The sequence below is a fragment of the Procambarus clarkii genome, chromosome 2 (genome assembly GCF_040958095.1).
Source record: "Procambarus clarkii isolate CNS0578487 chromosome 2, FALCON_Pclarkii_2.0, whole genome shotgun sequence".
NCBI lineage: Eukaryota > Metazoa > Arthropoda > Malacostraca > Decapoda > Cambaridae > Procambarus > Procambarus clarkii.
The window spans coordinates 26,063,762-26,088,797 of NC_091151.1; positions in this window are offsets into that span (position 1 = coordinate 26,063,762).

Below are 25,036 nucleotides of genomic sequence, written 5' to 3' on the forward strand. Positions count from 1 at the left end.
GCTTTGGTTCTTCTGAGGGGAGTTGTGGTTCCCCTGAGGGGAGCTGTGGTTCTTCTGAGGGGAGCTGTGGTTCTTCTGAGGGGAGCAGTGGTTCTTCAGAGGGGAGTTGTGGTTCTTCTGAGGGGAACTGTGGTTCCCCTGAGGGGAGCTGTGGTTCCCCTGAGGGGAGCTTTGGTTCTTCTGAGGGGAGCTATTGTTCTTCTGAGGGGAGATGTGGTTCCCCTGAGGGGAGCTGTGGTTTCCCAGAGGGGAGCTGCTGTTCCCCTGAGAGGAGCTGTGGTTCTTTTGAGGAGAGCGGTAGTTCTTCTGATGGGAGCTGTGGTTCTTATGAGGGGATCTGTGGTTCTTCTGAGGGGAGATGTGGTTTTTCTGAGGAGAGCTGTGGTTCTTCTGAGAGGAGCTGTGGTTGTTCTGAGGGGAGCTGTAGTTCTTCTGAGGGGAGACGTGGTTCTTCTGAGGGGAACTTTGGTTCTTCTGAGGGAGCTGTGGTTCTCCTGAGGGTGCTGTGGTTCGTCTGAGGGGAGCTGTGATTCTTCTGAGGGGAACTGTGGTTCTTCTGAGGAAAGATGTGATTCTTCTGAGGGGAACTGTGGTTCCCATTGAAGGGAGCTGTGGTTCCCCTGTGGAAGCTGTGGTTCTTCTGAGGGGAACTGTGGTTCCCATTGAAGGGAGTTGTGGTTCCCCTGTGGAAGCTGTGGTTCTTCTGAGGGGAGCTGTGGTTCCCCTGAGGGGATCTGTTGTTCTTCTGAGGGGAGCTGTGGTTCCCCTGAGGGTAGCTGTGGTTCCCCTGGGGGAGCTGTGGTTCTTCTAAGGGGAGTTGTGGTTCCCCTGAGGGGAGCTGTGGTTCTTCTGAGGGGACCTGTGGTTCTTCTGAGGGGAGCTGTGGTTCTTCTGAGCGGAGCTGTGGTTCTTCTGAGGGGAACTGTGGTTCCCCTGAGGGGAGCTGTGGTTCCCCTGAGGGGAGCTATGGTTCTTCTGAGGGGAGCTATGGTTCTTCTGAGGGGAGCTGTGGTTCCCCTGAGGGGAGCTGTGGTTCCCCTGAGGGGAGCTGTGGTTCCCCTGAGGGGAGCTGCTGTTCCCCTGAGAGGAGCTGTGGTTCTTTTGAGGGGAGTTGTAGCTCTTCTGATGGGAGCTGTGGTTCTTATGAGGGGAGCTGTGGTTCTTCTGAGGGGAGCTTTGGTTTTTTTGAGGGAGCTGTGGTTTTCCTGAAAGAGCTGTGGTTCTTCTGAGGGGAGCTGTGGTTCTTCTGTGGGGAGCTGTGATTCTTCTGAGGGGAGCTTTGGTTATTCTGAGGGTGCTGTGGTTTTCCTGAAGGTGCAGTGGTTCTTCTGAGGGGAGCTGTAGTTCTTCTGAGGGGAGCTGTGGTTCTTTTGTGGGGAGCTGTGGTGCTTTTGAGGGGAGCTTTGGTTAATCTGAGGGAGCTGTGGTTCTCCTGAGGAAGCTGTGGTTCTTCTGAGAGGAACAGTGGTTCTTCTGAGGGGAGCTGTGGTTCTTCTGAGGGGAGCTGTGGTTCTTCTGAGGGAAACTGTGGTTCCCCTAAGGGGAGCTTTGGTTCTCCTGAGGGGAGCTTTGGTTCTTCTGAGGGGAGCTATGGTTCTTCTGAGGGGAGCAGTGGTTCCCCTGAGGGGAGCTGTGGTTCCCCTGAGGGGAGCTGCTGTTCCCCTGAGAGGAGCTGTGGTTCTTTTGAGGGGAGCTGTAGTTCTTCTGATGGGAGCTGTGGTTCTTATGAGGGGAGCTGTGGTTCTTCTGAGGGGAGCTTTGGTTTTTATGAAGGAGCTGTGGTTTTCCTGAAAGAGCTGTGGGTCTTCTGAGGGGAGCTGTGGTTCTTCTGAGGGGAGCTGTGATTCTTCTGAGGGGAGCTTTGGTTATTCTGAGGGAGCTGTGGTTTTCCTGAGGGAGCTGTGGTTCTTCTGAGAGGAGCTGTAGTTCTTCTGAGGGGAGCTGTGGTTCTTTTGAGGGGAGCTGTGGTGCTTCTGAGGGGAGCTTTGGTTAATCTGAGGGAGCTGTGGTTCTCCTGAGGGAGCTGTGGTTCTACTGAGAGGAACAGTGGTTCTTCTGAGGGGATCTGTGGTTCTTCTGAGGGGAGATGTGGTTTTTCTGAGGGGAGCTGTGGTTCTTCTGAGGGGAGCTGTGGTTCTTCTGAGGGGAGCTGTAGTTCTTCTGAGGGGAGCTGGGGAATCTTCTGAGGGGAGCTGGGGTTCTTCTGAGGGGAGCTGTGGTTGCCCTGAGGGGAGCTGTGGTTCTTCTGAGGGGAGCTGTGGTTCTTCTGAGGGAATCTGTAGTTCTTCTGAGGGGAGACGTGGTTTTTCTGAGGGAGCAGTGGTTCTTCTGAGGGGAGCTGTGATTCTTCTGAGGGGAACTGTGGTTCTTCTGAGGGGAGCTGTGATTCTTCTGAGGGGAACTGTGGTTCCCATTGAAGGGAGCTGTGGTTCCCCTGTGGAAGGTGTGGTTCTTCTGAGGGGAGCTGTGGTTCCCCTGAGGGAAGCTGTTGTTCTTCTGAGGGGAGCTGTGGTTCCCCTGATGGGAGCTGTGGTTCCCCTGAGGGGAGCTGTGGTTCTTCTGAGGGGAGTTGTGGTTCCCCTGAGGGGAGCTGTGGTTCTTCTGAGGGGACCTGTGGTTCTTCTGAGGAGAGCTGTGGTTCTTCTAAGGGGAGCTGTGGTTCTTCTGAGGGGAACTGTGGTTCCCCTGAGGAGAGCTGTGGTTCCCTTGAGGGGAGCTTTGGTTCTTCTGAGGGGAGCTATGGTTCTTCTGAGGGGAGCAGTGGTTCCCCTGAGGGGAGCTGTGGTTCCCCTGAGGGGAGCTGCTGTTCCCCTGAGAGGAGCTGTGGTTCTTTTGAGGGGAGCTGTAGTTCTTCTGATGGGAGCTGTGGTTCTTATGAGGGGAGCTGTGATTCTTCTGAGGGGAGCTTTGCTTTTTTTGAAGGAGCTGTGGTTTTCCTGAAAGAGCTGTGGGTCTTCTGAGGGGAGCTGTGGTTCTTCTGAGGGGAGCTGTGGTTCTTATGAGGGGAGCTGTGGTTCTTCTGAGGGGAGCTTTGCTTTTTTTGAAGGAGCTGTGGTTTTCCTGAGGGAGCTGTGGTTCTTCTGAGAGGAGCTGTAGTTCTTCTTAGGGGAGCTGTGGTTCTTTTGAGGGGAGCTGTGGTGCTTCTGAGGGGAGCTTTGGTTAATCTGAGGGAGCTGTGGTTCTCCTGAGGGAGCTGTGGCTCTTCTGAGAGGAACAGTGGTTCTTCTGAGGGGATCTGTGGTTCTTCTGAGGGCAGATGTGGTTTTTCTGAGGGGAGCTGTGGTTCTTCTGAGGGGAGCTGTGGTTCTTCTGAGGGGAGCTGTAGTTCTTCTGAGGGGAGCTGGGGAGTCTTCTGAGGGGAGCTGGGGTTCTTCTGAGGGGAGCTGTGGTTGCCCTGAGGGGAGCTGTGGTTCTTCTGAGGGGAGCTGTTTTTCTTCTGAGGGAATCTGTAGTTCTTCTGAGGGGAGACGTGGTTCTTCGGAGGGGAGCTTTGGTTCTTCTGAGGGAGCTGTGGTTCTCCTGAGGGAGCTGTGGTTCTTCTGAGGGGAGCTGTGATTCTTCTGAGGGGAACTGTGGTTCTTCTGAGGGGAGCTGTGATTCTTCTGAGGGGAACTGTGGTTCCCATTGAAGGGAGCTGTGGTTCCCCTGTGGAAGGTGTGGTTCTTCTGAGGGGAGCTGTGGTTCCCCTGAGGGAAGCTGTTGTTCTTCTGAGGGGAGCTGTGGTTCCTCTGATGGGAGCTGTGGTTCCCCTGAGGGCAGCTGTGGTTCTTCTGAGGGGAGTTGTGGTTCCCCTGAGGGGAGCTGTGGTTCTTCTGAGGGGACCTGTGGTTCTTCTGAGGAGAGCTGTGGTTCTTCTGAGGGGAGCTGTGGTTCTTCTGAGGGGAACTGTGGTTCCCCTGAGGGGAGCTGTGGTTCCCTTGAGGGGAGCTTTGGTTCTTCTGAGGGGAGCTATGGTTCTTCTGAGGGGAGCTGTGGTTCCCCTGAGGGGAGCTGTGGTTCCCCTGAGGGGAGCTGCTGTTCCCCTGAGAGGAGCTGTGGTTCTTTTGAGGGGAGTTGTAGCTCTTCTGACGGGAGCTGTGGTTCTTATGAGGGGAGCTGTGGTTCTTCTGAGGGGAGCTTTGTTTTTTTTTGAGGGAGCTGTGGTTTTCCTGAAAGACCTGTGGTTCTTCTGAGGGGAGCTGTGGTTCTTCTGAAAGGAGCTGTGGTTCTTCTGAGGGGAGCTGTGGTTTTCCTGAAGGTGCTTTGGTTCTTCTGAGGGGAGCTGTAGTTCTTCTGAGGGGAGCTGTGGTTCTTTTGAGGAGAGATGTGGTTCTTCTGAGGGGAGCTGTGGTTTTTCTGAGGGGAGCTGTGGTTCTTCTGAGGGGAGCTGTGGTTCTTCTGAGGGAGCTGTGGTTCTCCTGAGGGAGCTGTGGTTCTTCTGAGAGGATCAGTGGTTCTTCTGAGGGGAGCTGTGGTTCTTCTGAGGGGAGATGTGGTTCTTCTGAGGGGAGCTGTGGTTTTTCTGAGGGGAGCTGTGGTTCTTCTGAGGGGAGCTGTAGTTCTTCTGAGGGGAGCTGGGGAATCTTCTGAGGGGAGCTGGGGTTTTTTTGAGGGGAGATGTGGTTGCCCTGAGGGGAGCTGTGGTTCTTCTGAGGGGAGCTGTGGTTCTTCTGAGGGAAGCTGTAGTTCTTCTGATGTGAGACGTGGTTCTTCTGAGGGGAGCTTTGGTTCTTCTGAGGGAGCTGTGGTTCTCCTGGGGGAGCTGTGGTTCTTCTGAGGGGAGCTGTGATTCTTCTGAGGGGAGCTGTGGTTCTTCTGAGAGGAGCTGTGATTCTTCTGAGGGGAACTGTGGTTCCCCTGAAGGTAGCTGTAGTTCCCCTGTGGGGAGCTGTGGTTCTTCTGAGGGGAGCTGTGGTTCCCCTGAGGGGAGCTGTGGTTCCCCCGTGGGGAGCTGTGGTTCTGCTGAGTGGAGCTGTGGTTCTCCTGAGACGAGCTTTGGTTCTTCTGAGGGGAGCTATGGTTCTTCTGAGGGGGAGCTGTGGTTCCATTGAGGGGAGCTGTGGTTCCCCTGAGGGGAGCTTTGGTTCCCCTGAGGGGAGCTGTTGTTCCCCTGAGAGGAGCTTTGGTTCTTTTGAGGGGAGCTGTAGTTCTTCTGATGGGATCTGTGGTTCTTCTGAGGGGAGCTTTGGTTTTTTGAGGGAGCTGTGGTTTTCCTAAAAGAGCTGTGGTTGTTCTGAGGGGAGATGTGGTTCTTCTGAGGGGAGCTGTGGTTCTTCTGAGGGGAGCTTTGGTTATTCTGAGGGAGCTGTGGTGTTCCTGAAGGAGCTGTGGTTCTTCTGAGGGGAGCTGTAGTTCTTCTGAGGGAAGCTTTGGTTAATCTGAGGGAGCTGTGGTTCTCCTGAGGGAGCTGTGGTTCTTCTGAGAGGAACAGTGTTTCTTCTAAGGGGAGCTGTGGTTCTTCTGAGGGGAGCTGTGGTTCTTTTGAGGGGAGCTGTAGTTCTTCTGAGGGGAGCTGTGGTTCTTCTGAGGGAATCTGTAGTTCTTCTGAGGGGAGACGTGGTTCTTCTGAGGGAGCTGTGGTTCTTCTGAGGGGAGCTGTGATTCTTCTGAGGGGAACTGTGGTTCTTCTGAGGGGAGCTGTGATTCTTCTGAGGGGAACTGTGGTTCCCATTGAAGGGAGCTGTGGTTCCCCTGTGGAAGGTGTGGTTCTTCTGAGGGGAGCTGTGGTTCCCCTGAGGGAAGCTGTTGTTCTTCTGAGGGGAGCTGTGGTTCCCCTGATGGGAGCTGTGGTTCCCCTGAGGGGAGCTGTGGTTCTTCTGAGGGGAGTTGTGGTTCCCCTGAGGGGAGCTGTGGTTCTTCTGAGGGGACCTGTGGGTTCTTCTGAGGAGAGCTGTGGTTCTTCTGAGGGGAGCTGTGGTTCTTCTGAGGGGAACTGTGGTTCCCCTGAGGAGAGCTGTGGTTCCCTTGAGGGGAGCTTTGGTTCTTCTGAGGGGAGCTATGGTTCTTCTGAGGGGAGCAGTGGTTCCCCTGAGGGGAGCTGTGGTTCCCCTGAGGGGAGCTGCTGTTCCCCTGAGAGGAGCTGTGGTTCTTTTGAGGGGAGCTGTAGTTCTTCTGATGGGAGCTGTGGTTCTTATGATGGGAGCTGTGGTTCTTCTGAGGGGAGCTTTGCTTTTTTTGAAGGAGCTGTGGTTTTCCTGAAAGAGCTGTGGGTCTTCTGAGGGGAGCTGTGGTTCTTCTGAGGGGAGCTGTGGTTCTTATGAGGGAAGCTGTGGTTCTTCTGAGGGGAGCTTTGCTTTTTTTGAAGGAGCTGTGGTTTTCCTGAGGGAGCTGTGGTTCTTCTGAGAGGAGCTGTAGTTCTTCTGAGGGGAGCTGTGGTTCTTTTGAGGGGAGCTGTGGTGCTTCTGAGGGGAGCTTTGGTTAATCTGAGGGAGCTGTGGTTCTCCTGAGGGAGCTGTGGCTCTTCTGAGAGGAACAGTGGTTCTTCTGAGGGGATCTGTGGTTCTTCTGAGGGGACATGTGGTTTTTCTGAGGGGAGCTGTGGTTCTTCTGAGGGGAGCTGTGGTTCTTCTGAGGGGAGCTGTGGTTCTTTTGAGGGGAGCTGTAGTTCTTCTGAGGGGAGCTTTGGTTAATCTGATGGAGCTGTGGTTCTCCTGAGGGAGCTGTGGTTCTTCTGAGAGGAACAGTGTTTCTTTTAAGGGGAGCTGTGGTTCTTCTGAGGGGATCTGTGGTTCTTCTGAGGGGAGCTTTGGTTTTTTTGAGGGAGCTGTGGTTTTCCTAAAAGAGCTGTGGTTGTTCTGAGGGGAGATGTGGTTCTTCTGAGGGGAGCTGTGGTGCTTCTTAGGGGAGTTTTGTTTAATCTGAGGGAGCTGTGGTTCTCCTGAGGGAGCTGTGGTTCTTCTGAGAGGAACAGTGGTTCTTCTGAGGGGAGCTGTGGTTCTTCTGAGGGGAGCTCTGGTTCTTCTGAGGGGAGCTGTGGTTCTTCTGAGGGGACCTGTGGTTCTTCTGAGGGGAGCTGTAGATCTTCTGAGGGAAGCTTTGGTTAATCTGAGGGAGCTGTGGTTCTCCTGAGGGAGCTGTGGTTCTTCTGAGAGGAACAGTGTTTCTTCTAAGGGGAGCTGTGGTTCTTCTGAGGGGATCTGTGGTTCTTCTGAGGGGAGCTTTGGTTTTTTTGAGGGAGCTGTGGTTTTCCTAAAAGAGCTGTGGTTGTTCTGAGGGGAGATGTGGTTCTTCTGAGGGGAGCTGTGGTGCTTCTGAGGGGAGCTTTGGTTAATCTGAGGGAGCTGTGGTTCTCCTGAGGGAGCTGTGGTTCTTCTCAGAGGAACAGTGGTTCTTCTGAGGGGAGCTTTGGTTCTTCTGAGGGGAGCTATGGTTCTTCTGAGGGGAGCTGTGGTTCTTCTGAGGGGAGCTGTGGTTCTTTTGAGGGGAGCTGTGGGGCTTCTGAGGGGAGCTTTAGTTAATCTGAGGGAGCTGTGGTTCTCCCGAGGGAGCTGTGGTTCTTCTGAGAGGAACAGTGGTTCTTCTGAGGAGAGCTGTGGTTCTTCTGAGGGGAGATGTAATTCTTCAGAGAGGAGCTGTGGTTCTTCTGAGATGAGCTGGGGTTCTTCTGAAGGGAGTTGTGGTTGCCCTGAGGGGAGCTGTGGTTCTTCTGAGGGGAGGTGTGGTTCTTCTGAGGGAATCTGTAGTTCTTCTGATGGGAGACGTGTTTCTTCTGAGGGGAGCTTTGGTTCTTATGAGGGAGCTGTGGTTCTCCTGGGGGAGCTGTGGTTCTTCTGGGGGGAGCTGTGATTCTTCTAAGGGGAGCTGTGGTTCTTCTGAGGGGAGCTGTGGTTCTTTTGAGGGGAGCTGTGGTGCTTCTGAGGGGAGCTTTGGTTAATCTGAGGGAGCTGTGGTTCTCCCGAGGGAGCTGTGGTTCTTCTGAGAGGAACAGTGGTTCTTCTGAGGAGAGCTGTGGTTCTTCTGAGGGGAGATGTAATTCTTCAGAGGGGAGCTGTGGTTCTTCTGATATGAGCTGGGGTTCTTCTGAGGGGAGCTGTGGTTCCCCTGTGGGGAGCTGTGGTTCTCCTGAGTGGAGCTGTGGTTCTTCTGAGACGAGCTTTGGTTCTTCTGAGGGGAGCTATGGTTCTTCTGAGGGCAGCTGTGGTTCCCCTGAGGGGAGCTGTGCTTCCCCTGAGTGGAGCTGCTGTTCCCCTGAGAAGAGCTGTGGTTCTTTTGACGGGAGCTGTAGTTCTTCTGATGGGATCTGTGGTGGTTCTGAGGGGAGCTTTGGTTTTTTTGAGGGAGCTGTGGTTTTCCTAAAGGAGATGTTGTTCCTCTGAGGGGAGATGTGGTTCTTCTGAGGGGAGCTGTGGTTCTTCTGAGGGGAGCTTTGGTTATTCTGAGGGAGCTGTGGTTTTCCTGAAGGAGCTGTGGTTCTTCTGAGGGGAGCTGTAGTTCTTCTGAGGGAACCTGTGGTTCTTCTGAGGGGAGCTGTGGTGCTTCTGAGGGGAGCTTTTGTTAATCTGAGGGAGCTGTGGTTCTCCTGAGGGAGCTGTGGTTCTTCTGAGAGGAACAGTGGTTCTTCTGAGGGGAGCTGTGGTCCTTCTGAGGGGGAGCTGTGGTTCTTCTGAGGGGAGCTGTGGTTCTTCTGAGGGGACCTGTTGTTCTTCTGAGGGGAGCTGTAGTTCTTCTGAGGGGAGCTGGGGAATCGTCTGAGGGGAGCTGGGGTTCTTCTGAGGGGAGCTGTGGTTGCCCTGAGGGGAGCTGTGGTTCTTCTGAGGGGAGCTGTGGTTCTTCTGAGGGAATCTGTAGTTCTTCTGAGGGACGACGTAGTTCTTCTGAGGGGAGCTTTGGTTCTTCTGAGGGAGCTGTGGTTCTCCTGAGGGAGCTGTGGTTCTTCTGAGGGGAGCTGTGATTCTTGTGAGGGGAACTGTGATTCTTCTGAGGGGAGCTGTGATTCTTCTGAGGGGAACTGTTGTTCCCCTGAGGGGAGCTGTGGTTCCCCTGTGGATGCTGTGGTTCTTCTGAGGGGAGCTGTGGTTTCCCTGAGGGGAGCTGTTGTTCTTCTTAGGGGAGCTGTGGTTCCCCTGAGGGGAGCTGTGGTTCCCCTGAGGGGAGCTGTGGTTCCCCTGAGGGGAGCTGTGGTTCTTCTGAGGGGAGTTGTGGTTCCCCTGAGAGGAGCTGTGGTTCTTCTGAGGGGAGCTGTGGTTCTTCTGAGGGGAGCTGTGGTTCTTCTGAGGGGAGCTGTGGTTCTTCTGAGGGAAACTGTGGTTCCCCTGAGGAGAGCTGTGGTTCCCCTGAGGGGAGCTTTGGTTCTTCTGAGGGGAGCTATGGTTCTTCTGAGGGGAGCTGTGGTTCCCCTGAGGGGAGCTGTGGTTCCCCTGAGGGGAGCTGCTGTTCCCCTGAGAGGAGCTGTGGTTCTTTTGAGGGGAGATGTAGTTCTTCTGATGGGAGCTGTGGTTCTTATGAGGGGAGCTGTGGTTCTTCTGAGGGGAGCTGTGATTCTTCTGAGGGGAGCTTTAGTTCTTCTGAGGGGAGCTATGGTTCTTCTGAGGGGAGCTGTGGTTCCCCTGAGGGGAGCTGTGGTTCCCCTGAGGGGAGCTGCTGTTCCCCTGAGAGGAGCTGTGGTTCTTTTGAGGGGTGCTGTAGTTCTTCTGATGGGAGCTGTGGTTCTTATGAGGGAGCTGTGGTTCTTCTGAAGGGAGCTTTGGTTTTTTTGAGGGAGCTGTGGTTTTCCTGAAAGAGCTGTGGTTCTTCTGAGGGGAGCTGTGGTTCTTCTGAGGGGAGCTGTAATTCTTCTGAGGGGAGCTTTGGTTATTCTGAGGGAGCTGTAATTTTCCTGAAGGAGCTGTGGTTCTTCTGAGGGGAGCTGTAGTTCTTATGAGGGGAGCTGTGGTTCTTTTGAGGGGAGCTGTGGTGCTTAAGAGGGGAGCTGTAGTTCTTCTGAGGGGATCTGGGGAATCATCTGAGGGAAGCTGGGGTTCTTCTGAGGCGAGCTGTGGCTGCCCTGAGGGGAGTTGTGGTTCTTCTGAGGGAATCTGTAGTTCCTCTTGATGGGAGACGTGGTTCTTCTGAGGGGAGCTTTGAATCTTCTGACGGAGCTGTGGTTCTCCTGGGGGAGCTGTGGTTCTCCTGAGTGGAGCTGTGGTTCTCCTGAGACGAGCTTTTGTTCTTCTGAAAGGAGCTATGGTTCTTCTGAGGGGAGCTGTGGTTCTTCTGAGGGGAGATGTGATTCTTCTGAGGGGAACTATGGTTCCCCTGAAGGGAGCTGTGGTTCCCCTGTGGGAAGCTGTGGTTCTTCTGAGGGGAGCTGTGGTTCCCCTGAGGGGAGCTGTGGTTCCCCTGTGGGGAGCTGTGGTTCTCCTGAGTGGAGCTGTGGTTCTCATGAGACGAGCTTTTGTTCTTCTGAGGGGAGCTATGGTTCTTCTGAGGGGAGCTGTGGTTCCAGTGAGAGGAGCTGTGGTTCCCCTGAGGGGAGCTGCTGTTCCCCTGAGAGGAGCTGTGGTTCTTTTGAGGGGAGCTGTAGTTCTTCTGATGGGATCTGTGGTTCTTCTGAGGGGAGCTTTGGTTTTTTTTGAGGGAGCTGTGGTTTTCCTAAAAGAGCTGTGGTTCTTCTGAGGGCAGATGTGGTTCTTCTGAGGGGAGCTGTGGTTCTTCTGAGGGGAGCTTTGGTTATTCTGAGGGAGCTGTGGTTTTCCTGAAGGAGCTGTGGTTCTTCTGAGGGGAGCTGTAGTTCCTATGAGGGAAGCTGTGGTTCTTCTGAGGGGAGCTGTGGTGCTTCTGAAGGGATCTTTGGTTATTCTGAGGGAGCTGTGGTTCTCCTGAGGGGGCTGTGGTTCTTCTGAGAGGAACAGTGGTTCTTCTGAAAGGAGCTGTGGTTCTTCTGAGATGAACAGTGGTTCTTCTGAGGGGAGCTGCGGTTCTTCTGAGGGGAGCTGTGGTTCTTCTGAGGGGAGCTGTAGTTCTTCTGAGAGGAGCTGGGGAATCTTCTGAGGGGAGCTGTGGTGCTTCTGAGGGGAGCTTTGGTTAATCTGAGGGAGCTGTGGTTCTCCTGAAGGAGCTGTGGTTCTTCTGAGAGGAACAGTGGTTCTTCTGAGGGGAGCTGTGGTTCTTCTGAGGGGAGCTGTGGTTCTTCTGAGGGGAGCTGTGGTTCTTCTGAGGGGACCTGTGGTTCTTCTGAGGGGAGCTGTAGATCTTCTGAGGGAAGCTTTGGTTAATCTGAGGGAGCTGTGGTTCTCCTGAGGGAGCTGTGGTTCTTCTGAGAGGAACAGTGTTTCTTCTAAGGGGAGCTGTGGTTCTTCTGAGGGGATCTGTGGTTCTTCTGAGGGGAGCTTTGGTTTTTTTGAGGGAGCTGTGGTTTTCCTAAAAGAGCTGTGGTTGTTTTGAGGGGAGATGTGGTTCTTCTGAGTGGAGCTGTGGTGCTTCTGAGGGGAGCTTTGGTTAATCTGAGGGAGCTGTGGTTCTCCTGAGGGAGCTGTGGTTCTTCTGAGAGGAACAGTGGTTCTTCTGAGGGGAGCTGTGGTTCTTCTGAGGGGAGCTGTGGTTCTTCTGAGGGGAGCTGTGGTTCTTCTGATGGGAGCTGTGGTTGCCCTGAGGGGAGCTGTGGTTCTTCTGAGGGGAGCTGTGGTTCTTCTGAAGGAATCTGTAGTTCTTCTGAGGGGAGACTTGGTTCTTCTGAGGGGAGCTGTGGTTCTTCTGAGGGGAGCTGTGGTTTTTCTGAGGGAATCTGTAGTTCTTCTGAGTGGAGACTTTGTTCTTCTGAGGGGAGCTTTGGTTCTTCTGAGGGAGCTGTGGTTCTCCTGAGGGAGCTGTGGTTCTTCTGAGGGGAGCTGTGATTCTTCTAAGGGGAACTGTGGTTCTTCTGAGGGGAGCTGTGACTCCTCTGAGGGGAACTGTGATTCCCCTGAAGGGAGCTGTTGTTCCCCTGTGGAAGCTGTGGTTCTTCTGAGGGGAGCTGTGGTTCCCCTGAGGGTAGCTGTTGTTCTTCTAAGGGGTGCTGTGGTTCCCCTGAGGGGAGTTGTGGTTCCCTGAGGGGAGCTGTGGTTCTTCTGAGGGGAGTTGTGGTTCCCCTGAGGGGAGCTGTGGTTCTTCTGAGGGGAGCTGTGGTTCTTCTGAGGGGAGCAGTGGTTCTTCCGAGGGGAGTTGTGGTTCTTCTGACGGGAACTGTGGTTCCCCTGAGGGGAGCTGTGGTTCCCCTGAAGGGAGCTTTGGTTCTTCTGAGGGGAGCTATGGTTCTTCTGAAGGGAGCTGTGGTTCCCCTGAGGGGAGCTGTGGTTTCCCAGAGGGGAGCTGCTGTTCCCCTGAGAGGAGCTGTGGTTCTTTTGAGGGGAGCTGTAGTTCTTCTGATGGGAGCTGTGGTTCTTATGAGGGGAGCTGTGGTTCTTCTGAGGGGAGCTTTGGTTTTTTTGAGGGAGCTGTGGATTTCCTGAAAGAGCTGTGGTTCTTCTGAGGGGAGCTGTGGTTCTTCTGAGGGGAGCTGTAATTCTTCTGAGGGGAGCTTTGGTTATTCTGAGGGAGCTGTGATTTTCCTGAAGGAGCTGTGGTTCTTCTGAGGGGAGCTGTAGTTCTTATGAGGGGAGCTGTGGTTCTTTTGAGGGGGAGCTGTGGTGCTTAAGAGGGGAGCTGTAGTTCTTCTGAGGGGATCTGGGGAATCTTCTGAGGGGAGCTGGGGTTCTTCTGAGGCGAGCTGTGGTTGCCCTGAGGGGAGCTGTGGTTCTTCTGAGGGAATCTGTAGTTCTTCTGATGGGAGACGTGGTTCTTCTGAGGGGAGCTTTGAATCTTCTGACGGAGCTGTGGTTCTCCTGGGGGAGCTGTGGTTCTCCTGAGTGGAGCTGTGGTTCTCCTGAGACGAGCTTTTGTTCTTCTGAGGGGAGCTATGGTTCTTCTGAGGGGAGCTGTGGTTCTTCTGAGGGGAGATGTGATTCTTCTGAGGGGAACTGTGGTTCCCCTGAAGGGAGCTGTGGTTCCCCTGTGGGAAGCTGTGGTTCTTCTGAGGGGAGCTGTGGTTCCCCTGAGGGGAGCTGTGGTTCCCCTGTGGGGAGCTGTGGTTCTCCTGAGTGGAGCTGTGGTTCTCATGAGACGAGCTTTTGTTCTTCTGAGGGGAGCTATGGTTCTTCTGAGGGGAGCTGTGGTTCCCCTGAGGGGAGCTGTGTTTCCCCTGAGGGGAGCATTGGTTCTTCTGAGGGGAGTTGTGGTTCCCCTGAGGGGAGCTGTGGTTCTTCTGAGGGGAGCTATGGCTCTTCTGAGGGGAGCTGTGGTTCCCCTGAAGGGAACTGTGGTTCCCCTGAGGGGAGCTGCTGTTCCCCAGAGAGGAGCTGTGGTTCTTTTGAGGGGAGCTGTAGTTCTTCTGATGGGAGCTGTGGTTTTTATGAGGGGAGCTGTGGTTCTTCTGAGGGGAGCTTTGTTTTTTTTGAGGGAGCTGTGGTTTTCCTGAAAGAGCTGTGGTTCTTCTGAGGGGAGCTGTGGTTCTTCTGAGGGGAGCTGTGGTTCTTTTGAGGGGAGCTGTGGGGCTTCTGAGGGGAGCTTTAGTTAATCTGAGGGAGCTGTGGTTCTCCCGAGGGAGCTGTGGTTCTTCTGAGAGGAACAGTGGTTCTTCTGAGGAGAGCTGTGGTTCTTCTGAGGGGAGATGTAATTCTTCAGAGAGGAGCTGTGGTTCTTCTGAGATGAGCTGGGGTTCTTCTGAAGGGAGTTGTGGTTGCCCTGAGGGGAGCTGTGGTTCTTCTGAGGGGAGCTGTGGTTCTTCTGAGGGAATCTGTAGTTCTTCTGATCGGAGACGTGGTTCTTCTGAGGGGAGCTTTGGTTCTTATGAGGGAGCTGTGGTTCTCCTGGGGGAGCTGTGGTTCTTCTGGGGGGAGCTGTGATTCTTCTGAGGGGAGCTGTGGTTCTTCTGAGGGGAGCTGTGGTTCTTTTGAGGGGAGCTGTGGTGCTTCTGAGGGGAGCTTTGGTTAATCTGAGGGAGCTGTGGTTCTCCCGAGGGAGCTGTGGTTCTTCTGAGAGGAACAGTGGTTCTTCTGAGGAGAGCTGTGGTTCTTCTGAGGGGAGATGTAATTCTTCAGAGGGGAGCTGTGGTTCTTCTGATATGAGCTGGGGTTCTTCTGAGGGGAGCTGTGGTTCCCCTGTGGGGAGCTGTGGTTCTCCTGAGTGGAGCTGTGGTTCTTCTGAGACGAGCTTTGGTTCTTCTGAGAGGAGCTATGGTTCTTCTGAGGGCAGCTGTGGTTCCCCTGAGGGGAGCTGTGCTTCCCCTGAGTGGAGCTGCTGTTCCCCTGAGAAGAGCTGTGGTTCTTTTGACGGGAGCTGTAGTTCTTCTGATGGGATCTGTGGTGGTTCTGAGGGGAGCTTTGGTTTTTTTGAGGGAGCTGTGGTTTTCCTAAAGGAGCTGTGGTTCTTCTGAGGGGAGCTGTAGTTCTTCTGAGGGAACCTGTGGTTCTTCTGAGGGGAGCTGTGGTGCTTCTGAGGGGAGCTTTGGTTAATCTGAGGGAGCTGTGGTTCTCCTGAGGGAGCTGTGGTTCTTCTGAGAGGAACAGTGGTTCTTCTGAGGGGAGCTGTGGTCCTTCTGAGGGGGAGCTGTGGTTCTTCTGAGGGGAGCTGTGGTTCTTCTGAGGGGACCTGTTGTTCTTCTGAGGGGAGCTGTAGTTCTTCTGAGGGGAGCTGGGGAATCGTCTGAGGGGAGCTGGGGTTCTTCTGAGGGGAGCTGTGGTTGCCCTGAGGGGAGCTGTGGTTCTTCTGAGGGGAGCTGTGGTTCTTCTGAGGGAATCTGTAGTTCTTCTGAGGGACGACGTAGTTCTTCTGAGGGGAGCTTTGGTTCTTCTGAGGGAGCTGTGGTTCTCCTGAGGGAGCTGTGGTTCTTCTGAGGGGAGCTGTGATTCTTGTGAGGGGAACTGTGATTCTTCTGAGGGGAGCTGTGATTCTTCTGAGGGGAACTGTTGTTCCCCTGAGGGGAGCTGTGGTTCCCCTGTGGATGCTGTGGTTCTTCTGAGGGGAGCTGTGGTTTCCCTGAGGGGAGCTGTTGTTCTTCTTAGGGGAGCTGTGGTTCCCCTGAGGGGAGCTGTGGTTCCCCTGAGGGGAGCTGTGGTTCCCCTGAGGGGAGCTGTGGTTCTTCTGAGGGGAGTTGTGGTTCCCCTGAGAGGAGCTGTGGTTCTTCTGAGGGGAGCTGTGGTTCTTCTGAGGGGAGCTGTGGTTCTTCTGAGGGGAGCTGTGGTTCTTCTGAGGGAAACTGTGGTTCCCCTGAGGGGAGCTGTGGTTCCCCTGAGGGGAGCTTTGGTTCTTCTGAGGGGAGCTATGGTTCTTCTGAGGGGAGCTGTGGTTCCCCTGAGGGGAGCTGTGGTTCCCCTGAGGGGAGCTGCTGTTCCCCTGAGAGGAGCTGTGGTTCTTTTGAGGGGAGCTGTAATTCTTCTGATGGGAGCTGTGGTTCTTATGAGGGGAGCTGTGGTTCTTCTGAGGGGAGCTGTGATTCTTCTGAGGGGAGCTTTGGTTTCCCTGAAAGAGCTGTGGTTTCCCTGAAAGAGCTGTGGTTATTCTGAGGGGAGCTGTGGTTCTTCTGAGGGGAGTTGTGATTCTTCTGAATGGAGCTTTGGTTATTCAGATGGAGCTGTGGTTTTCCTGAAGGAGCTGTGGTTCTTCTGAGGGGAGCTGTAGCTCTTCTGAGGGGAGCTGTGGTTCTTTTGAGGGAAGCTGTGGTGTTTCTGAGGGGAGCTTTGGTTAATCTGAGGCAGCTGTGGTTCTCCTGAGGGAGCTGTGGTTCTTCTGAGAGGAACAGTGGTTCTTCTGAGGGGGAGCTGTGGTTCTTTTGACGGGATATGTGGTTCTCCTGAGGGGAGCTGTGGTTCTTCTGAGGGGAGCTGTGGTTCTTCTGAGGGGAGCTGTAGTTCTTCTGAGGGGAGCTGGGGAATCTTCTGAGGGGAGCTGGGGTTCTTCTGAGGGGACCTGTGGTTGCCGTGAGGGGAGCTGTGGTTCTAATGAGGGGAGCTGTGGTTCTTCTGTGGGAATCTGTAGTTCTTCTGATGGGAGACGTGGTTCTTCTGAGGGGAGCTTTGGTTCTTCTGAGGGAGCTGTGGTTCTCCTGGGGGAGCTGTGGTTCTTCTGAGGGGAGCTGTGGTTCTTCTGAGGGGAGCTGTGGTTCTTTTTAGGGGAGCTGTGATTCGTCTGAGGGGAACTGTGGTTCCCCTGAAGGGAGCTGTGGTTCCGCTGTGGGGAGCTGTGGTTCTTCTGAGGGAAGCTGTGGTTCCCCTGAGGGGAGCTCTGGTTCCCTTGTGGGGAGCTGTGGTTCTCCTGAGTGGAGCTGTGGTTCTCCTGAGACGAGCTTTGGTTTTTCTGAGGGGAGCTATGGTTCTTCTGAGGGGAGCTGTGGTTCCCCTGAGGGGAGCTGCTGTTCCCCTGAGTGGAGCTGTGGTTCTTTTGAGGGGAGCTGTAGTTCTTCTTATGGGATCTGTGATTCTTCTGAGGGGAGCTTTGGTTGTTTTGAGGGAGCTGTGGTTTTCCTAAAATAGCTGTGGTTCTTCTGAGGGGAGATGTGGTTCTTCTGATGGGAGCTGTGGTTCTTCTGAGGGGAGCTTTGGTTATTCTGAGGGAGCTGTGGTTTTCCTGAAGGAGCTGTGGTTCTTCTGAGGGGAGCTAAAGTTCTTATGAGGGAAGCTGTGGTTCTTCTGAGGGGAGCTGTGGTGCTTCTGAGGGGAGCATTGGTTAATCTGAGGGAGCTGCGGTTCTCCTGAGGGAGCTGTGGTTCTTCTGAGAGGAACAGTGCTTCTTCTGAGGGGAGCTGTGGTTCTTCTGAGGGGAGCTGTGGTTCTTCTGAGGGGAGCTGTAGTTCTTCTGAAGGGAGCTGGGGAATCTTCTGAGGGGAGCTGTGGTGCTTCTGAGGGGAGCTTTGGTTAATCTGAGGGAGCTGTGGTTCTCCTGAGGGAGCTGTGATTCTTCTGAGAGGAACAGTGGTTCTTCCAACCCGTTCTCACACAAGACAGCACATATATGACTTAATGCTTAAAGTCTATATGTTGAATATGAATTAGTAAATATGTGATATATTCCCAGTTACTTTTTTTTCCAAGGCCCAAACTCTTCCTCACGTACCAACTTGCGTCTCACAGTACCCGTCCGTCAACCTAGATAGCAGAATAGTCGTGATTGGTTCAATTATAAGGAAAATTGTACTTTTCAGGTCCCACATGGGCTGTGAAATTTACCTACTATTGTCCATGCTCTTAGAATATTATAGATCAGCTACTTCCTATTGAAGGTTCGTACTTTTGTTTTGAGAAATATTAGTTGTTTTTAGTAAATTATAATAAGCACTAAAAATTATTACATAGAATAACAGTCCTTCACCAATCAATATTATATACCATAGTTGGTGCTTTACAAATCTTTAAAGGATGTTTTGTAGGAACGCTAACAGAAAACGATGGTTCATTGGAATGTCTATGGGGTAAACTACTCTAAACAGGATGGTATTGTGTCAACTATACCAACTACAGGATCGGTATATTGTCCACTACCACCTGTTAGGTGAGTAAGGGGTGCAATACCACCCACAGGATGGGTATGAGGGTCACATCCACCCAGAGGATGAGTATGGGGATCACATCCACCCACAGGAAGGGTATGGGGTCCAATACCACCCACAGGATGAGTATGGCGTCCACTACAACCCACAGGATGGGTATGGGGCTCCAACCACCCATAGAATGGGTATGGGGCTCCAACCACCCATAAAATGGGTATGGGGTCCAATAACACCCACTGGATGTGTATATGGCGTCCATTGCCGCGCGTCGAGCTCGAAAACCGCAGCATTCATCTCAGAACCATGCCTATTTCACGCAGATTCCTTAATAAACGTAAAAGTTTTATGTCACAAGAAAGATAGAAATATAAGCTTCATTCTAAATACCTTACCATGGGCATATTTAAATTTAAACCGAAGATACGTGTACTTTTATAATAGCCGAGCTCCGACCCCGGACAGATCGATCGACCGAGCAACTCTCAGAACAATGTTTATTTCACGTGAATTCGTTAGTAAACATATATGTTTTATATGTCTCAAGAAAGACAGACATATAAGCTTCACTTTAAACACTTTACTATAGACATATTTAAATTTCTAATGAAGATTATTGTATTTTAAAAATTACGGAGCTCCCACCCCGTACAGACTGAACGACAGAGCAACTCTCTCTCAGATCAATGTTTATTTCACGTAAATTCGTTAATAAACACAAATGTTTTATAAGTCTTAAGCAAGATAGAAATAAGAGCTTCATTTTAAATACATTACAATAGACATATTTATTGCTCAAGTGAAGATACATATGTTTTTATAGTAGCGCTCAGTAGCTTGTCGGGCATGGAGTGCAGACGCCTACGCACTTGCCGATATATTGTATAATTAACAAAGATACGCTAATAAAGCCTAAAATCTTATATGCCTCCAGAAAGACCGATATATGAACATTATTATAATTGCACCAAATGAAATATATCATGTTCGAGAACAAAGATATATAAATTTTAAATTAAGTTTCGACTCTCTCTCGGGTGAGAGAGATGGGGCGACTCTCGCCCCATCTATTGGAGATTCTGTGCACTAAATACTTAAAGCTACTCAAACCCTCCTAGCATTATTTAAGTAATGAAGTAATATGGTATATTTACTCACTATAATGTGGGTGCTGAATGCAGAACATGAGAAAACATATATTTACTCCAAACTAATATAATTTCATTATGAAATAAGTAGCATCAAAGGAAGTCGATGGTCCAAGCAGCAATGTTGTGGAGCGACTTATCCAAGATATTTCGTTGTTTGGAAAGTGTTTGTTGGCATATCCAGTTGTCGCACTTCTCTGCTCAAATTATCACAAATTTAAATTATAATGTTAACAAGTAGAATACGTATTTTTAATAAAATCTAACATAACTAGCCAGAAAACATTTAACATTAATTAAAAAATATATGTTTGGAAGTTAAATCGACTTCATAGGACAATGGTTTTGTTATATATACTCGTTATTCGTTGACATGCGTTCGCTACTTAAACTACCATGTACTGTACTTATGTAAAATCTCCCATGTCTCTTCGCTCATCTCACCGAACCCTACAGGCTCTGTGATATATTGTTTAATTAATTGAGATTCACAAATAAAGCTAATAATTGTATATGTTATCAAAAAGGCAGAGCTTAGTTTAGTTCATTTATTATGTACCCCATACCCATCCTATGGACGATAGTGGAGTGTTACAGAGGCACATAATGGGCTCAGGGAATGAGCCCCACAATTCATATAGCCAAGCAAGTTATAATCTTGATAAGCTAGTTACAAAAGTCAATGCACATTGTCACATCAACAATGGGCTCGAGTCCGACCACAAGTACAGTTTATAATTTAAGCAACTGACATATATGGAGGGCTAGTGTCACAATTGATATGTTTATCCTACACATAACCCCCTCTCCCCCATCCAATGGGCAGCGGTGGATAGGTTACAATCAAGTCGTTTTTTGCGTTTTATTCAGAGATTAGATCTTATTGGGTGAGGAAAGATATTCATATTTTAAAGAAGGCTTCTTGGCTGATGCTCTCCATTGATGGAAAATATACAACCTTTTGAAAATCAATATTAGTTTGATCTAGATATTGTAATTAACGAAAGTATTTATGTCATCAGAAAGGTAGAAATATAGGCTACATTTAAAATCCTTTGTCATAAATATAACTGAAGTGAAAACGAAGATATATGCGTTTTGATAGTTACTTGATGGCTTGCTCTGAGAGTGTGAAGCCCTGCACACCAGCCAATAAATTGTATAATTAGTTTCCATATATTTTAATTAATCTTAAAAATCTATATGTCAGAAGAAAGGAAGATGTAGTCGTTAATGTGACAACATTTAAAAATATATATCTCTTAAGTTAAATAAATAATACCACCTTATCGCCGGTGTCCGGACACATGAAAATTACCTAGGTATCAGTATCCAGCCAGGCGGGGATCACAGGCTGCACAATACTGATAAATTATATAATGCACTATTTGTGGTCGATCTCGAACCCATTTATGATTTGACGACTTATAGTGAATTTTGTAACTAGCTCATTAAGATTGTATCTTGCTTAGCTAAATGAATTGTGGGGTTCGGTCCATTCATTTTCTTTCTTTATTATGCACCCCATAATACCCATCCTGTGGGCGGTGGTGTAAAGGATTACAGAGGCACATAATCGGTTCAGGAACTGAACCCTCTAGTTCGTTTAGCTAAGCAAATAACAATCTTTTGACGCTAGTTACAAAATTATTAATGTACACATACTTATGCATACATGTACATATACATACGTATACATATATAAATACACATACATATTTAATCACCCACACAAATACACACATCAGTAATTTTTTGTGTCACAAGTGATTCAACAAGAGGCTCACAACAGTCACTATACAAGGCACTTTACGTCTATGATGAGTCGCACAGTTACTAGTCTTGCTCCACACCCACCCAACTGGGCGGCAGCTTTACAGTCATGTGCTCCACACCCACCCAACTGGGCGGCAGCTTTACAGTCATGTGCTCCACACCCACCCAACTGGGCGGCAGCTTTACAGTTATCTGGTGTTATTCTTCACCTATATCTTTTTCTGGTTAATCCCTATTTACATTATGCAGTTCAGGTTTCGTCGCCATGCTATAGTTTTTAGTTTAGTTAATTTATCACATAATGGGTTCAGGGACTGAACACACAATTTATTTATCTAAGCAAGTTACAATCTTGAGGAGCTAGCCACAAAATTCATAACACATCGTCACATCAACAACATGTGTTCGAGATCGACCACAAGTACAGTTTCTAAATTAAGCAAATGCTATATGTGGAGAGCTAGTGTCACAATTGATATGTTTGTCCTGCACATTTCCACAGTAGTTTGCTTGGGTTTGCTTGGGTACATAGACAAGAGACTGAACTTCAGCACCCACATACAACACATAAAGGGATGCTCTGAGAGAGAGAGAGAGAGGGAGAGTAAAAATATCCACTGAGGTCTGATTAAGTCCTTTTGGGGACCTTAATCATTAGGACGTTCAATGATTAACGCAAAGTGAGGCGTATTCAGATGGTATATTGACAACATTCAGCATATCTCATAATGACCTAGTAGTACTTGGTGCACAAATACCTTTTCCAAAGGAATCGCAAAACATAATTAAACACAACTGTACCGTACAGTGTTATATATTTATTTCAGTTTGAACAATTTTTAACATTAAAGGATAAATCCTTTAATTGGTTGAAATTGGTTTTAATATTCGAAATCTAATTTGTTGATGTTAAATAATATAAGGTTCAAATTTATTAAGATACATACTTTAAAAACTATTTCTATTTGAAATTTAAATAACATTAAAAGAGTACAGAATATAACAAATACCGACTATATAAAAGACCTGACACTTGCAGCACTTAATTATGCTATTGTAACACATTGAAAGTAATAACATTATTTGATTCAGCAAAGCATTTGGTAAGGTTATAATAATAATAATAATAATAATAATAATAATAATAATAATAATAATAATAATAATAATAATAATAATAATAATAATGTATTAATTAAGTATTTTAAATTATAATTTACAACTTGCTAGCGCACAAGAAACAAATCCACGAATCATCATTACATTCTGTAACACCTACACATGATCCATGGTGCCAAATATTGCAACGGTCACAGCATACCATCAGCTTCAAATCATTTAGCTTTCTGCAAATGCAGTACACTTCCATCGAGCATGACCGGATGATTCGTTTTCTTCTCAGTGTCTGAGCTGCAGGGAATGAGATGAGACACTTTCCTTTAAAGTTCTCTTGAAGATGTTGTCTCATTCTGCATATCATACGAGGTTCACCGGATCTACACCACTTGCAAGTGATGCAGCAAACGCCACAGCATATACCCCACTCATACTTGAGTCCTTGTGTCTGCTGACATTCATTATATTGCATATCAGCTTATCATCCTGGCAATTAGCAAGAGCATACAAGATAACTTCAGTAGATTTGGATGGTAATTTATGCCTGGTGTCGTATATGTTAATTTGTCCAGTTACTCCAATGTTGGAAACGGTGGCCCAGTGACAACCATCAACTTGGATAATTTGAATAAATTCACCAATTGTAACTGGCCAGGAGAGGTCCCGCTACCACGCTGGGTCATGAAGGCCTTCTAGGCTTGGCACAGTTTGTTTGATGAGGTCACATGCAGATTTTATATGAAGGTCAGAGAGCTGTACATTTGTTCCAATGTTCATTATCTCGTCATTAGTTAAATAATTTAACATTGTCGAATGTGAAGCACTGTTATCACTCTCCTTATTGTTGCATTGGTGTGAGGAGTGGCAGTGATTGGTTCAGTTTATTTTTTTTTTTAAATAGGGACATAAATTTGTACTGCAGATACCAGTACAGTTGCACCGTTTCTTTATCTATTTTATACTTGGGTTAGCAAGGCGAGACGCTTCTCTTAACGTGATACTGTTGGTATCAAATAGAAATCGTTTTTAAAGTATGTATCTTAATAAATTTGAACCTTATATTATCAACATCAACATATTATATTATTTAACATCAACAAATTAGATTTCGAATGTTAAAACCAATTTCAACCAATTAAAGGATTTATCCTTTTTAAAGGATTTAATTAAAGGCTTTGACACAAAAATCAGTATGAAAATTACCTCGGCTGAGGATATTGAAAAACTTCAAGCTGATATTAATAAAGTTTTCGACTGGGCATCAGAAAATAACATGATGTTTAACAGTGATAAATTCCAGGTACTCAGGTACGGTAAAAATGAGGACCTTAAACATAATACAGAGTACAAAACACAATCAAATGTACCCATAGTAGGAAAACAGCATGTAAAGGATTTGGGAATAATAATGTCTGACGACCTAACGTTTAAGGAGCATAACCAAGCAAATATTGCGACAGCCAGAAAAATGATAGGATAGATTACGAGAACTTTCAAATCCAGGGATCCCATCACAATGGTTGTACTCTTCAAGTCACTTGTGTTGTCCCGTCTTGAGTACTGCTCAGTACTCACTTCCCCCTTCAGAGCAGGAGAGATTGCTGAAATAGAGGGAATACAGAGAACATATACGGCACGCATAGACGCAATAAAGCACCTAAATTATTGGGATCGTCTCAAAGCCCTCCAAATGTATTCACTAGAAAGAAGACGAGAGAGATATCAAATAATATACACCTGGAAGATACTGGAGGGCCAAGTACCAAATCTACACAGTAAAATAACAACGTACTGAGGTGAACGATATGGAAGAAAATGTAGAATAGAACCAGTGAAGAGCAGAGGTGCCATAGGCACAATCAGAGAACACTGTATAAACATCAGAGGTCCGCGGTTGTTCAACGTCCTCCCAGCAAGCATAAGAAATATTGCCGGAACAACCGGGGACATTTTCAAGAGGAAACTAGATTTATTCCTCCAAGGAGTGCCGGACCAACCGGGCTGTGGTGGGTATGTGGGCCTGCGGGCCGCTCCAAGCAACAGCCTAGTGGACCAAACTCTCACAAGTCAAGCCTGGCCTCGGGCCGGGCTTGGGGAGTAGAAGAACTCCCAGAACCCCATCAACCAGGTATCCTTTAATGTTAAAAATTGTTCAAATTGAAATAAATATATAACACTGTACAGTACAGTTGTGTTTGCCTGCCACAGCCTGCCACAGCCTTGAGAGCACGGAGCCTCTCTCTACATTGGCGACCCAGTCTGGCTAAACATTGCGGTACAGTAGAACCTCAAGACCAAGGTATTTGTATCTGGTAACTAGTCGAGCAGAGAGCCATCATCCAACTGCATTTTGCGATCGGCCCCACCCCGTCTGGGTGGGTGTCGGTTCAGGATCTTTGTTTTCTCTACTGAGATGACTAAGCATAGTTCCTGACATGTGGACAATACAGAGTTCAGAACATTTTGGGTGTTGGTATACCCATTGGTGTGGATCAGTATATCATCCACATAGCTAATGATGTGTTCGCTGGACCTTCTAGTTACAAAGTTTAAAAGTGCACTGATTAACACATTGAACAGAGTAGGACTGAGGACACCTCCCTGTGGAGTGCCAAGTTCAAAAAATCTCGTTACACTCCTATGCCCATGGAACAGTACAGATGACTTCCTGTTGGATAGATAGCCTCTTATTCACCGTAGAAGCCATCCTCCAACATTTATTTTAGCAAGTTCTCTCAGAATGACGTGTGGGTTAGCAATGTCAAAGGCTGACTTAAGATCTAGGAAAGTGGTGTATGACCTATCAGTATGCAGGGTGAGGAATGTGGTAATACAGTGATGTACACTCTTTCCATGCATAAAGCCATATATCTGGGGAGACAACATATTAATAATTTTGTAAAGGAGACGGTTGAGAACCATCCTCTCAAGACACTTATAGAGACAACTAGTGAGGGAGATTGGGCGAAAAGCACTCGGCTGGTGAGGTTTAGGAATGGGAATAATAACACTGTTGGTCCATGACTTAGGAAGCTCCCCAGTTACATAGCTCATATTATACAATTGAAGAAAGGTATTCCCTGGAACTAGCAGAAGCATATGCAGTATGCCGTCAGTAACTCCATCCTCCCCGGGTGATGTAGCTTTGCCTTTATGTAGAGCAGAATCTAGTTCGTATTCAGTAAAAAGCATGTCACAGTCATCCTCTTGATGAAGCATGAAGTCAAGGAGCCTTGCCCTATCAGTATATCTATCATTTAATTCATTCTGTGAGGGTAGAGGAAGACTGTCAAAGCCATGGAAGTCGTGGCCCAAGCACCAACAAGCTCATTTGGTCTGTGCAGAGGATTAGGGTACGAGATCTCTGCAGCATTTTTCCCTTTGATCTTGTTGATATCCTTCCATGCCCGACTTAGTGGCGTGTGAGAATTGAGACCACGGACAAAAGTTTCCCAGTCTGTCTGCCTCAGCTCCACCATACGTTCCCTGGCCTTAGCCAGAGCCGCTTGAAAGAGCCGAAGCATTTCAGCAGTGCGGGTCCTTCTAC